General features: G+C 39.0%; 1 protein-coding gene across 5 annotated transcripts in view; it reads left to right on the forward strand.

The window, feature by feature from the left end:
• Window positions 1-13,856, forward strand: part of ARHGAP32 (Rho GTPase activating protein 32) — a 204,860-nt gene that overhangs the window by 43,070 nt on the left and 147,934 nt on the right. The gene's annotated exons all lie outside the window — the stretch shown is intronic.

The following is a 13,856-nucleotide window of genomic DNA, read 5'->3' on the forward strand; positions in this document are numbered from 1 at the left end:
CTAATCAGAAGTCCAATTTAAATGTTCATATATTTAGATGAATTAGCATATGCAGTAGAGCATATGGAGTAATGTGCTTTGGGCTGACAATTCCTTTCTAATCTATGGAGGGAACTAAGCTTTTAATGAAAGTGAGTTGTCCTTTTATGGCTGGCAGTATTTCAGTATCTATTAATTCTACAAGAAAAGCTTTAAAAATGGAAAATGAGCTAGATGCCTGGGGGTGGGGAAAGAAAGGATTTTTAAGGAGGTTGATCAAATGTATTCAACATGAGATTCAAATAGACTGTCAAATTTAAGTGAAAATCTCACAATTTCAATGTGATGTGGAAGTGAAGCCGTTGAGTTGCCATCTGTTTTCTTAAATGTTTATTAACCGTTCTTTCCCCTCTTTTTATATTACCCACATATTTTTCCTCTTTTCAAACACAATGAAAAAGTGAATTGCAAATTTGTCTCAACTTTATTCTGCCTTTCCTGTGTGGCTCTTTAGCATTAGTATGCATGTGCTGAGAAATCTGGCAACCATTTTGATAATTACCAGGAGTGCAAAAGAAAGCATCCTATAAGGCAGACCTGTACAATTTCTCACCCACCAAGCCAAACACAGCTTACCTGTTACGGATGGTGGATTAACATTAGCTTGATACTGTCCCCCCCCCCCACCCCCAGTTTACCTAGAATTGCAGTGACAGCGGGCTTGTCAAGTACACAGTACATTGCAGCTGAAGTTGGCTTGTTTAACAACTAAACTGTTTAGGCGCCAGGCGAAGGCAGACTTCTTTACCCAGAGTTTCAGCCATTAAATAATGATTGCCTGTTAAATGTGTGTGTGTGTGGGGGGGGGAAACTGTTGTTTTGATTATTTTATTATTATGCTGTTATTATTTTGTGTAAATTATGTTCTTTATGTTGTATATCACCTTGGAATCTTTGAACTAAGGGTGATATATAAAATGAATTAATAATAGTAACCGCCATCATCATCATCCTTGTTTGTTGTCATCATACATTGCACTAAGCTGAGATTCTTGGAAACTGAAACTCTGCAGAAGTCTTATTCTGAACCATGTCGGAGGAGATGGGAAGAACAATGCATGAGCCACTCTGTCTCATTGAGGTTTGCCCATACAAGGCCAAACCATGGTTTAATGATGCAAACCAGGCCATTGGAGTTGTCTTGTACATTACAGGGCTTCTAAAGTAAAATCATTTCTCGCCCTTCCACTGATGATGCCATTTAAATTCTGTCTTTAGCTGCATCATTACTTTCAAGTGAAAGAATAATATTAATGTTCTGTGACAAGCTTATTTGCATGAGATGCTAAGCCAAACCATGTGCACATATGGGAACTCTGGGAGTGGCTCATGTGTGCTTATATCCTCCCTGGTCCTTTTTGGCAACCATGTTAAGCTAAGCCATGCTTCAGTTTAGCATGTTGTTTGAACCGGGACTTGTAGTTAATCTCTCTTGTTGCTAGCCACAAGTTTTAGCCAAGAACAACCCTTGGCTGCAGCTCATGGTTAGTCAGAAAGGAGCTTAACCAAGAGTCCCGGTTCACACAACTCAAGTTTGTTTTTTGTTTATTATTATTTAGTTATTAGATTTATATACTGCCCTTCATCACAAGATCTCAGAGTGGTTCACAAAGCAAATAGTTAAAACAACAAAACAATACTCCCCCCTCCAACAAGTTTAGTTTGTGTGGCATAGTTGGCAAAAAGGAACAGGGAGGGGATAAGCAGCTGCAAACTCTCAGGGAGCTGGCGAGGTCTCACTAAGCGAAGGTTTGACTAAGCGTGTCATGTGAACCAGGCCAGTGAATGCAATTTTCTAGCTATAGTTCCTTTTTGGCATTTTCCCATCTTCTAGTTTCCTTAAATAGTTTTTCTTACATAAAATGAAATGTTGTTTAGTGCTGAGAAAAATCTAGTATGTGTTTAATGGGTATGTGGTTTGTGGTATCTCCCAAAGAGCAAATGTAAGAAATTTAATGAAAGAGATGAGTCGGATAAACATTAATAAATATAAAGCACCAGCTGAAGTCATTGGAGCTTTTAAATGTGTTATTAAGTACACGCTTTTTTCTGAATCACATTTTTAAAGTCAAATCACTGGCACTTGCAGCTTGCCAACAACAAAGATGCTTTCAAGGCCCATTAAATATTGAAAAGTTCACTCTGTGCTATCACAGTAGAATAGTCTCATGGATGTTCAGTGCATCTCAATTGTCAGGTTAACTTTTTGAGACTGAATTTATTCCAGGTTGGTGGTGGGATCCATCAAGTGTGTCCATACTTTATATATCACTTTGTAATGTGTAATTTGCAAACTTTATCTTTGGTGGGTTTCCTAACCTGGCTATGTTAGAGTTTGTAGATGTGAAACTGGGTCTGTGTGGAATAAAAGATTCACATATTTAAAGAAGTCAATATTAGATGTGGAAGTCGAACCTCAGTGCATGATTGTAGACTCCTTTAAGCTGGAATGGTTTTCAAGCCAATACTGAATCTAGGTTTAGTTCAGCCTTGTATTTAAGCACTAGCCTGGTAGCCACAGGGAGTTCGGAATTCAGTGTAGGCAAAAGAGTGGGCTGGTGAGGGAGGAATGGAACCCTCTGTTCCTCCTCTGCACTCGACATAGAAATCAAGCAGGCTGCTAGAGAAGGCAAGCCCTATTCTGTGTCCAGCATAAAAATGCAGCTCCTCATCATTCCTCTGCCAGCCCTCTTTTTCTTTTTTTCAGACTAGTAATCTCCTCCCGCCCACCCCCTGGTTATTTTCAAGACTGCTTTTGCTCCATTTTTAAATCTGACTGAACACGTTCTCATATTTAGAACTGGCAGTTAGGCTTAGGCGTTGTCTTCAGCAAGACTGAAGTGGCGTAACTTACATAGGCTTCGAGGCGAGAGTTAGCTGATGTTCAAATACAGCCTTGGCATCCTATGCATTTTGAAAAAGTGCCATTTTTAAACAGTGTATAGAATAAAACATTACTTTTGAGATGACACATAGACATTCAGGTGTTGTCTCTAGAAATAGCAACATTGAATGACTGAATTGTCATAACTTTTAGCAGTTGTTGCCTTTCCATCAAGTGACTGTGATAAACAGTTTCCTTTGAATTTCTTTTCTCAGATTCTCTGGTCCATGATTTATTCTGAATGGTTTACCTTTCAGAGTAAGACTACACACCTCAGAGATATTGACATTGTCATAGTAACTAGAACTGCAGTCCTGGCGGATAATTAGGATTTGTGGTGAATCATGTCTTATACGTAGGTGTTTCTGGAAACTGGATTGCTTCAGTCAGCTCACTCTTTTAAAATAATCTGAAATAGAATTTTTGATTTACTTCTCTTCACAGCTAAAGGTGTTGAAAACTTGAAAATATGTTTTTCCGTGTGAGAGTAATAACCACTATAATGATTATCCTGTGTAAAATCTTGTAAAATCCAGAATCTAAAAATTTGAAATAAAATTATTATTCTTAATTGTAGAGATTATGTACTCAATATCTAAATTTATGTATTAAGTGTAGTGCAGAATGCTAACTAGTGGTTTACTTTAAAATCTTACATCACTACCTTTCTTTGCTTACTGTGGTTATTGAGTGAGTCTTTTTTTCATAATTCTAAAGAAATGTTTATATATTGTTTCCGTATCAGTGGGGTTCAGAAATATTCAATCCCTACGTGGTGCATTAATCTATTTCCCTTGAAAGTTAGATAGTGACTATAATCTCGGGAGATTAGACAGCAACCAGATGACCCCTGCGTAATTGAGGTGACTGAGGGTAACAGATGAAGTTCCTCAGGTGGCGGTAGTGAGCTGGTAAGCTCAATACTTAGACATGTCTCCCACTGGAAGTAGTGTGGGAGTTTTGGAGTCACTAACAGGGTTTTGGGGTATAAAATAGTATGTCATCAATGATGTTTAGATTCCATTTACCCAGAAAGAAATTGGTGGTGGTGTTCTCAGAGCAAGATGAAAGCATCACACTGCGTTATAAGTATTGTGTGTGTGTGTGCTTAGGAACTGAAATTTATATGAAACACTTTGTACTAAAGAAAATCTTTCTCCTTAGGAGCTATGCAGGTATAGAACATAAAACTGCAGCCATGTTGAGTTATTTTTTCCCACACTGATGAAGCTTAATACATCTTTTGGGTGTGTTACAACTTAAACATGCAATATATTTTTATACTGCTCTTCAATCTTGAAGGGTTCTCAGAGCAATTCAACTCGCAAATTATGTAGAAAGAGTGAGCAATAATTAAATAAAATCCTGGAACTTTTGGTGGAGGAATCCGTTGGAATCAGTGGAAAACAGTGATGAAAGAAATCCTGTTCTTAGCCCATCTGACTGTTGTTGTCTCACCTGTATTGCCACAGTAACATACTGCTTTTCTGGATAACCTGTTATGATAGCATGTGGCTGTTGGTCAAGGGAGCATATTTGTCAGTAACAGGGAAGGACTTTTTCAGCCTCCCCCCCTTTTAAAATATGTAGAAATTAGTCATGTTTTCATTTCCTACCAGCTTTCTCCTTTATCTGGTCATCTACTGTCTTTGTCTAAATATACACTATCACCAGTTTTTTCTTGTATGTGTTATATCAGTTTTGAAATAGGTTAACATTTCAGAAGAGCAGGATTTTTTTTTTGGTTTTTTTTTTTTTAGCATGGATTTCCAAGTACACAGTTATACATTAAGACTAGAACAGACCCTCCAGGTGTCCCTATATTCCAGGGACAGTCCCAGATTTACAGAAGCTGCCCTGGTTTCTGATTTGTTCCTGGAATGTCCCACGTTTCCTTAGCACATCCCTATTTTCATCGGAGAAATGTTGGAGGGTGTGAAGTTATGTGACCCCCAAGCCAAGGAATACAAGACATCTGAAGGCAGCCTTGTATAGGGAAGTTTTTAAATTTTTAATGTTTATATATATATTGGAAGCTGCTCAGAGTGGCTGGGGCAACTCAGTCAGATGGGGTATAATAATAACAACAACAAAAGCAACAACAACAACAACAACAACAATAATATAGGATGTCCCTGTTTTCATTGCAGAAATGTTGGAAGGTATGCTATAAATGTGTTGAAGACCAAATAATTTGTTAAGCACTGCATCAAGCATGCATTTTTGGAAGAGTGTTTTTGAGGTGGACTATTGTCTTGTCTTATTCCAAAGTTGGCACTTTTTCCAGTAATGGCAAGTGTTTGAGAGAAGGGAAAATAAAGACTCCACAACTCTTTAAAAATGTGTGATGTGTGTGGTAATGAATATGTATGTACCAGTTACTCAGTATGTTCTACTTTTGACTGTTATTGATATAATTCCAAATGTTGCAGAGTTAGATGGTGCTTTGTTAAAAGGCTTTATCCCCACCATCCTTGCTAGATTTGGAGTTCATTGAAATGATACTTATTGAGCCTCAATACAATCCATAGGGTTGTTGTGAAAAGTGCAAGCTTTTAAATGTGTCTGTGTTTGATCATAATTCATAATTAAAACCATGCTTAACATTTTGCATAATAGTTCTCATGCAGCTGCTAGATTTATCTAGCAGGATTTTTGAAGGATAGCCCACAAACTCAAGGTGGTTGCATTTTGGCTCAGTCTAATAAAAAATATCAATAGCGTAAAGCCACATCTCCACATTCAGATACCACAGAGAAACTATATATGAAGCGGAAGACACTCTGCAAATTTACCACATATTTAAGAATGAAGGATATCTGCTGTAGTTCCTACAGAATACAGTACATAAGACCTTAGCTATACTACCACTATACAGTGGTACCTCAGGTTACCGATGCTTCAGGTTACCGATGCTTCAGGTTACAGATGCTTCAGGTTACATACTCCGCTAACTCAGAAATAGTACCTCAGGTTAAGAACTTTGCTTCAGGATGAGAACAGAAATCGTGCTCCAGCGGTGCAGCGGCAGCGGGAGGCCCCATTAGCTAAAGTGGTACCTCAGGTTAAGAACAGTTTCAGGTTAAGAATGGACCTCTGGAACGAATTAAGTTCTAAACCCGAGGTATCACTGTACTGCCACTATTTAACATGTTAGAACCAGCAGCTTATCAGCTGTTTTTGTAATTTAATACCTGTTGAGATGGTTCAGAATCAGTATTAGAACCAGTATGGGTGATTCTTAGATTAATGAACTCTTACCTTCACAATTGTTTCCTATTAAACCAACCATTTTGTTTGTGTGACTGTTAGCAGCTTTCATTGATACAAGGTAGGCTTTGTCATGCTGGAAGTTTCACCTTGAGTGTCAAATAGCAATTATTTAATGACTGCTTCTGGCTTTGAAAGAATACATTTTGTCTGTTTTATTCTTCCCTGTGTTGGAGTTGCATAGTTGGAATAAACAAAGTGCTTCCCCATCCACCCCACACTTTTTACTTTCCTTTGAAATGTAATTTGCTATTCAGAGATCAATTCTAACAGTGTGGACATGATTGTCATACAGATGAGTTGCTACAGAACCATGAAAGGAGTTGGTAGGAGAGAAGGATTGTTTGTACTTGCTTCTCTATGGAGACTGGTTTGTTTGGAGCAGACTTCCGGTTCCTATACAACTGCTTGTAAGGAAAGGAGTACAGTTTCTGCCTGACAGAGGTCGCGACCAGGCTGGCTCTTTCCGGCAAAATAGCAATGATTGCATACCAAATTCAGTTGGGATAATTAGTGGATTTGATGCACTTGTGTAAAAAACCCACTTACAAAAACAAGAACATCCAGAATTTTGTGGCATGTGATGGAAAGAATACTGAAAAGTGTAGGATAACAATTGCTTCATGCAATGTTGTATAACTTCCATGCAAAGAAATATGACTGAGTGTTCAATAAACATCATATAACTACCCCACCAACTTTGTGTAAACAAACTACGGTGGATGCTCCATAAACAAGTCATCTAGAAGCAACCAGAATGAGTCTGGCTGAAGCACAATTTGACACTTGAGACACTTTAAGTTTGTTTGGGAATGCGAGGTTGGGGTGGCAGAGGAAGGACAATAGCTGCTTACCATCTCTCGCAATCAAAATACATTAACTGGGACTGCCTTGATTGCTGCCTGAATATACCATCACATGTTTTGTAGCGTAACTTCGTGAATAGCCTCTGTAGATACAGTCTACAGGGCTACATGGTGAACTATATTTCTACATGAGGTTTTCTAGGCCACCCCCTGTTTTCAAGAAATAGGACAAACTGCTCCTGAAGCTTTTACAGGCAGCCTTTAGTTTAGTTTAGTATGAGGGGGAACCCCTCCCCCCCCCACTAAGCACGAGACAATGTAAGCCTTTTTCTTTTGTCTAGGAACTCTCTCAGTTGTGGTCTTAAGCTGGAAAATGAGTCTAAAAACATGTCTCTGTTTGACAACTTTCCCCCTAACTACAAAAGCAAAAAACAAACAAAAGCCCTACTTTATTGTTAATGGTTTGACCATTTTTCTTTGCAAAAATAACAAAGTAATGCAATTAACCACACTTCTCCATTCAGCTCCCCCTCCCTAGTCTCTCTTCCCCATCCCTGGCAATTCCCATACATCCTAACCTACCAACTTTTAAGGCTAAAATTCACCTTCAGATTCCTAACCAGGCCCGTGCAGAGCTTATCTTATGCCTGGGGCAGGAGTCTCATTCTTGGCATGATAGCGTAAGTCTGGCAGGACCGTAGCGCCCCCCCTTAACCCTCTGAGGTCCAGGGCAAGTATACCCAACTGCCCTCCCCCTATAGGCCTGCTCCTAATAATATGGAAAAGGCTCATACTGTTCAGAATGTTCCTGACCCTCCTGTGATGCTTTGTGAGGACAGTAGGAGCCTAAAGAGAGGGCAGGATAAATCCTTACATAAGTGGTCTTCCAGCTATATGGGCATTTTAAAATAAGAATCAAAAGTAAAAGGGATTCCATTTTATCAGTGCACTGCATCAAAAGCTTTCTCAAAGCAAGCCATATATGCCTATTAAATGGTACATTTTGTCCAAATGTAGTTGTCCGTATGTATTCCAACCTTGCATCCTGCTGTCTTCAAGAAGGGAGTAATATGGAAGCCCGATTTGCTGTATATCTTCTCGTTGTTTTAAATTAAACATCATAAAACATATTTAAGCATTTGTGTTGGCTTTGAATCAGCCAGTTTGCCTTTCTCAATGAGTGAGTTCATGTATTAAATTGGAATCTGTACAAATTACTGTTAATTATAATCAAGGCAAGGCAAAGCCTAAACTAGGTCACATGTCTTATCAAATAAAACATACTGAGACAATATTTTATTTGCTTGGTTGGGTTTGAAAGATTATACTGAGGTGTTTCAGCTGCTGCTATTCAAAGACAGTTTTAATTTAGCTTCAAAACATATTTTCTCTTGTGAATCATAGTGAGTCTGTACTCTTGGGATGGCAAGCTTATTTTCATCTAAAAATCAAGGTTTGTGTTGAACTGTGAAGCAACCATTCTTTGTCATAAACTTTCACCTGCCATGCCAATTTGGTCATAAGGACTGTTTTCCAAACCTCCTTGCAGTACTGCATTGTATCCAAGTGTGCACAAGTATTTAATGGAGTGTTTGTGACCTATGTGTTTTGCTATTAAACAGTAGCAAGCATGTCCATTGATATATATATATATATATATATATATATATGCAGGTTTTGGTGTCCTCGGGTGTCTTCCCGTGTAAAAGTTGGGGTGTCTAGGCGACGTTTCGACGAGGTCTCACTCGTCATCTTCAGGCTGGTGCTTTCGGCTTCTTGTTACTGGAACAGAGCGGGATCTCAATGTTTGAGTTCCTATAAATACTGTAGAGGGGGTGTGGTGTCTAGCCTCCAATGTTCTGAGCAGAGAGGAAGTTCCCAGGCTAGTGTGCCTTTTCTTCTTTTGTTCCTTAATTACTTGAGAGATACCTTGAGTGATTTCTTGAGTGATATCCTGAGTACCACTTAGGTGGGTCATTAGGTGTGGATTAGTTGCTAAAGTCTTTGTGTCTTGACCTCTTGAACTTTGTGAAGAGTTTTCCTGAGAAGATGGCTTTTACACTTTTACACGGGAAGACACCCGAGGACACCAAAACCTGCATTCCTGTACCCGTGAAAATCTACGAAAGCATATATATATATATATATATGAGAAGCAGTGGTGTTTCTGTTTTTAATTGTGTTATTAAAAAACTAACACCAACTCTCTTGAAGGTGGTGCCACTCTTCTGTACAAGAGCTGAGAACAGGGGATTAGCCCAATGCTGTTAAATAGAAGAAGAAATGTGCAGGAAACCCACCATTACAGCATCATGCAAGAAAAACCAGGAGCAAGAAAAAACTGATTTGTTTTTCATCTATGTGGCAGGACATCGATTATTTGGCAACATTTCCCCTCTTAGTAATCTGTTCTCCAGGCTAAACATACCACATTTCTTTATAATAATTGATTTCCAGACACCTCAGCATCTTTGTTGCTCTTTTGTGCACAAGATTCAGTTAGTTGATTTCCTTCATCATAACTGAGTACGGTCCATACTCTTAACAATTTGATTTTGGGGGAGCAAAATGCATGCTTGGCAATAAATCAGTGGTTGAGAACCTAGGTCTGTTCTAGATGATCTCTTGAGTATTCATTCTGATTTGTTTGTGCCAAGGTTCTATGACAACCATTTATCTATTGAGCATTTATCTAAATTAATTTTTTTGCATGGAGGTTATACAACTTTTCACCAGTTGATCATTATCCCACACTTTCTTGTGCATTTGGCCTGCCAGATGTTGCTTTACTACAGCTCCTATCATTCCTGACCACTGGCCATGCTGGCTGGGACTGATGGGAGTTGTGGTTCAGCAACATCTGAAGGGCCCAGAAGTTCCTTACCCCTACTCTAGTGCATTTCCCCTTTCACTTTCCATACAGCAAAAACTCAGATTGTTTTAAAAAGCAGATTTGTTGAGAGAGAGAGAGAGACCTTGAATGCACTTTAATTTAACCTTAAATTTGCTAATATGCAAATAAATCCCTCTCACAAAATAGTGATAGTTGATCCTAGTTTGTAGCTGACCAGCTTCAAAATAGCTGTGAGGTGGAATGAGCATAATTTGCAGTGTAGTAATGGTGGCTGGGTGCCTAATTCTTCATCCACCCCCAGCCTTCCTCCTGAGATGCCTTCTCCATACACTCCCCCCAATGATGTGGCACTATATTCATAGCACTCAGTGGAAAAAACAGGTGGCTGAAGGGATAAGTGGGCAGGGGCTTATGCAGTGCAAAACATGCCAGAACAATATGCCCTACTGAATTGAAAAAAAGACATTTCTAGTTCAGAATCCTGTTTTTCACATCGGCCCCCCAGATTCCTCTGGGAGGTTCATGAGCAGGGCATGAAGGCTTCAGCTCTCATCTGTTGTTGTTCCTAGCAGCTGGTACCCAGAGGCATGTTGCATCTGATCCTAGAGGTTGCACATAGGCATCATGATTAGTAGCTGTTGATGGCCTTATTCTACATGAATTTCTTTCCTTTAATGCCATCTAAGTTTGTGGCCAACACCACATCTTGTGGCAGTGAATTCCTTTGTTTTGGTATGTGTTGTGCATTCCTGCATCTCCTGCTATTTAGCTTCACATCTTCCACTACCACACAGGATCTGTTTAATACTGAGCCAGTTTGCAAAGTGACCCAGCTCTACTGTCAATGCACTAGTTTATACTTTATAACTAAAGAAGTTGCTGTTGACAATGTTAATTCATTTTCACTACTTCCTTGGTTGTAGATTTCTGCACCCTTGGTCTCAGAAAACACGGAGCATTTCTGTGTTTATTAAACAAATAAATTAGCCAAATAACAAGTTTGTTTTTGCCACAAAAAGCAATTGTAGAACTAGAAGAGCACTGTGTTGGGCTAGGTCAGGCCACATTGTATTGATTTCATGAAGAATTAAAAAACTGCCTGGTTTATACCAATAGCATATTTTAAGCAGTGGTAACAGCAACCATATAGAGCCACATGAGAACCAGTAAATTAGCTGTAGGGAACTGCTTTTCTTATTTATTGTTACAATATGTAAGGGTGTTAGAGTGGATAAAACTAATTACTGTTTTCTGTTTATTCGGTAACTCATTTGAAGAATCTAGCTTTCTATATTCTGTGTATAGCTGCAGTTTCAAAGGATTGCCATGCATTTGTAGAAAGAAGGAAACTACCTCAGAATGAAGTTCGTTGTGTATCATTTTAAACATGTCAACCCTAGTCCCTTAGGAATGAGTACAAAATCTAAAATACAATGTTTATGTTACTTGTTCAAGCTAACAGCAGTTATATTGGATTATCTCCTGGATTGTATGTAGTAAAGAAAGAAAGATAAAAATGTGTATTAAAATAAAAGAGTGGTGAGAGAGGCTATTGAAATTACTGGCCCCAGTTTGTGTATGACCATTTCCTGCAAATGTTCAGCTTATTTATATATGGCACTCTTCTAGAGCATGAAAGGTCAGGATGCATTTTTTGTTTCCTTTCACATATTTCATTCTCATTTGGGCATGTGAAACAGACTAGTATGTGCACATATGCACTGGGGGACATTGCAGCCAGTCATTTAGATCCTTAGCTGATAGATAGGGCTAGAACCTGCAGTCCCAGTGCAAATGAGTGTGAGGTCTTCTAGTCTTGGCTGCCTTTCAGTGATATTTTATCCATTAGTTAAGTGAGGTTCCTGCTTTACATGTAGAAGCTCCCAGTTTCAATCCCCATCATCTCCAGGTGGAGTTGAGAGTTTCCACTGTCTGAAACCCTAGATAGCCACTGCCATTCAGTGTTGACTATCACCAGCAAGATGTGATTGTTGCCAACTAGGGATGAGTTTTAAAAGGCAACAGACAAATGCATAAGGCTGCCAATGGCTACTAGTTATGGTGGTTTTATGCTTCCTCCAGGATACCGAAGGACCACTTTCATTGGGTGTAATATGTCCAGATAGTTTGGTGATCTGGAACAGAAGCGACAAGTAGGAAAGCAAAAAGTACTGTTCACTTAGAATTAAAAAATGTGGCTATGCTAAATTTAGTATGTTGCCAGGTTTCTGTGTATGTGTGCTTTTAGGATTTGGGTAGATGTTGACTTTAAGTCAGTGGAACTTTACTGTTCTTCCTGAAAAACCACAGGCCTCCGTTTTGTAGGTTTCATTTGGGAAGATTTCTAGCTAGGTATGAGATCTGATTTCTTCAGCCTAGCTATCATAATCTCATTATCCAAATCACTACTTTTAATAATACATTTCTTGTAGCAATAAATTTAGCCCTGTCCCATGGTGTGCTGACATGTTCAGCATCTCATTAGTCACACAGCATATGATTCAATATACTTCCCCCCCTCTCTCTCACACACATATTCATTCTGCATGCGATTACAGCTTTCCTGTTAATTTTTGTTTCCAGAATATTTATGTATGCTGGTCTCTAAATGTGTGTACAATGTGAGAATTTCTGTGTGTGAAAAAAACAGAATTTGACATAAGGTATTCCAGGGCGTAGCAATCTGTACCATCCAGCTGAGTGAAACTGTGAGCAGAAGAATCTCCAAATATGGGATTTAAGTCATACCTACGGAGTATAAGGTTGCATGTTGAAGTCTTCAATAAGGCAGGCATTGAGTCGGAATGATAAAGGGGCTTGAATATTGTGCTGTATTGGTTGTTGGAGCCTTGATCTCTCTCATTGTGACGTGGTATGACGCCCCCACATCCTTCTGTAAGTCTCATAACCATCAAATACCTGGGGGCTACTTTGGGGAGAAGGGTGGTTTGTAGATTGAAGTGATTGTGGAGGTGATGATAATAATAATAATAATAATAATAATAATAATAATAATAATAATCCCCTCCCCCATTTCATTCTCATAACCACCCCATGTGGTAAGTTTGACTGAGAGATAGTGACAGTCCTGAGGTCACTCAGTAGGTTTCTTGAAATTGGTTCTCTCCACTCCTAGCATAGCACTTGAACTCAGGGATGGGGAACCTGTCACCCTCCAGATGTTTCCTGGACTACAGCTGCCATCATCCCTGACAGTTGGCCAGAGAAATGACAGGAAAAGTGAACAGAGGAGTCAACGTGCCACTGGGCCTAGTCTTCTTTTATACCTGAAGTAAAATGTCATTTTTTTATTTATAAAAATACGAAGTTGAAAACATTATATTTGGCAATGGTATTTAAGCTTCTGCTGTTTTGTTCCCTCTGCGAGGGAAGGTTACATTCAAACATGAATGCCAGCATTTGCTGCTTGAAAGGGCAAAGGCTGTGGCATTGGAAGAACCTGAAGTAAGCAGGCTGTGCCTCCTTGAAGGCATGACGGATGGACGGAGGGGCACGCACAGCAAAAGTCATTGTTCAGTGTATTTTGTTTGAAGAACAGCCAAATCCGGAAATAGTCATCTAGTCAATGTCAGCTTCACAATTGGTTTCCACATATGTAGGAAAAGTGTGAGAGCAGAATGCCAGAAAATGTCTATTTCTCCAACCACTTCATGGTGGGTGAAAAACAGAAAGCTTATAGTTTAAATAAGATGCCAGCTTCAGATTGTGAATTGTAATGGAGTTTTTGGAGATTTTCTGCTTGGTTGGAATATGTGTTAGTTGGGCCAGCCCTAAAATGTCTTACATGAGGCAAATTGTATATTGCAAAATTTTCAGTAATTTCTACCTTTCTGAGAGCCTTTTTATTAGATAAAAATATCATCTGGTCTTTGAAGGAAATACTTATTTTTTTATATTTTCAGTCCCTAAACACCACAAACAAAATGTTTGACCAATGTTCCCTTAATTAGCAGCAGCTTCTACTAACACCCCTCACCCCTTA

Source organism: Podarcis gaigeae (assembly GCF_964106915.1).
Source record: "Podarcis gaigeae genome assembly, chromosome: 15".
Lineage (NCBI taxonomy): Eukaryota > Metazoa > Chordata > Lepidosauria > Squamata > Lacertidae > Podarcis > Podarcis gaigeae.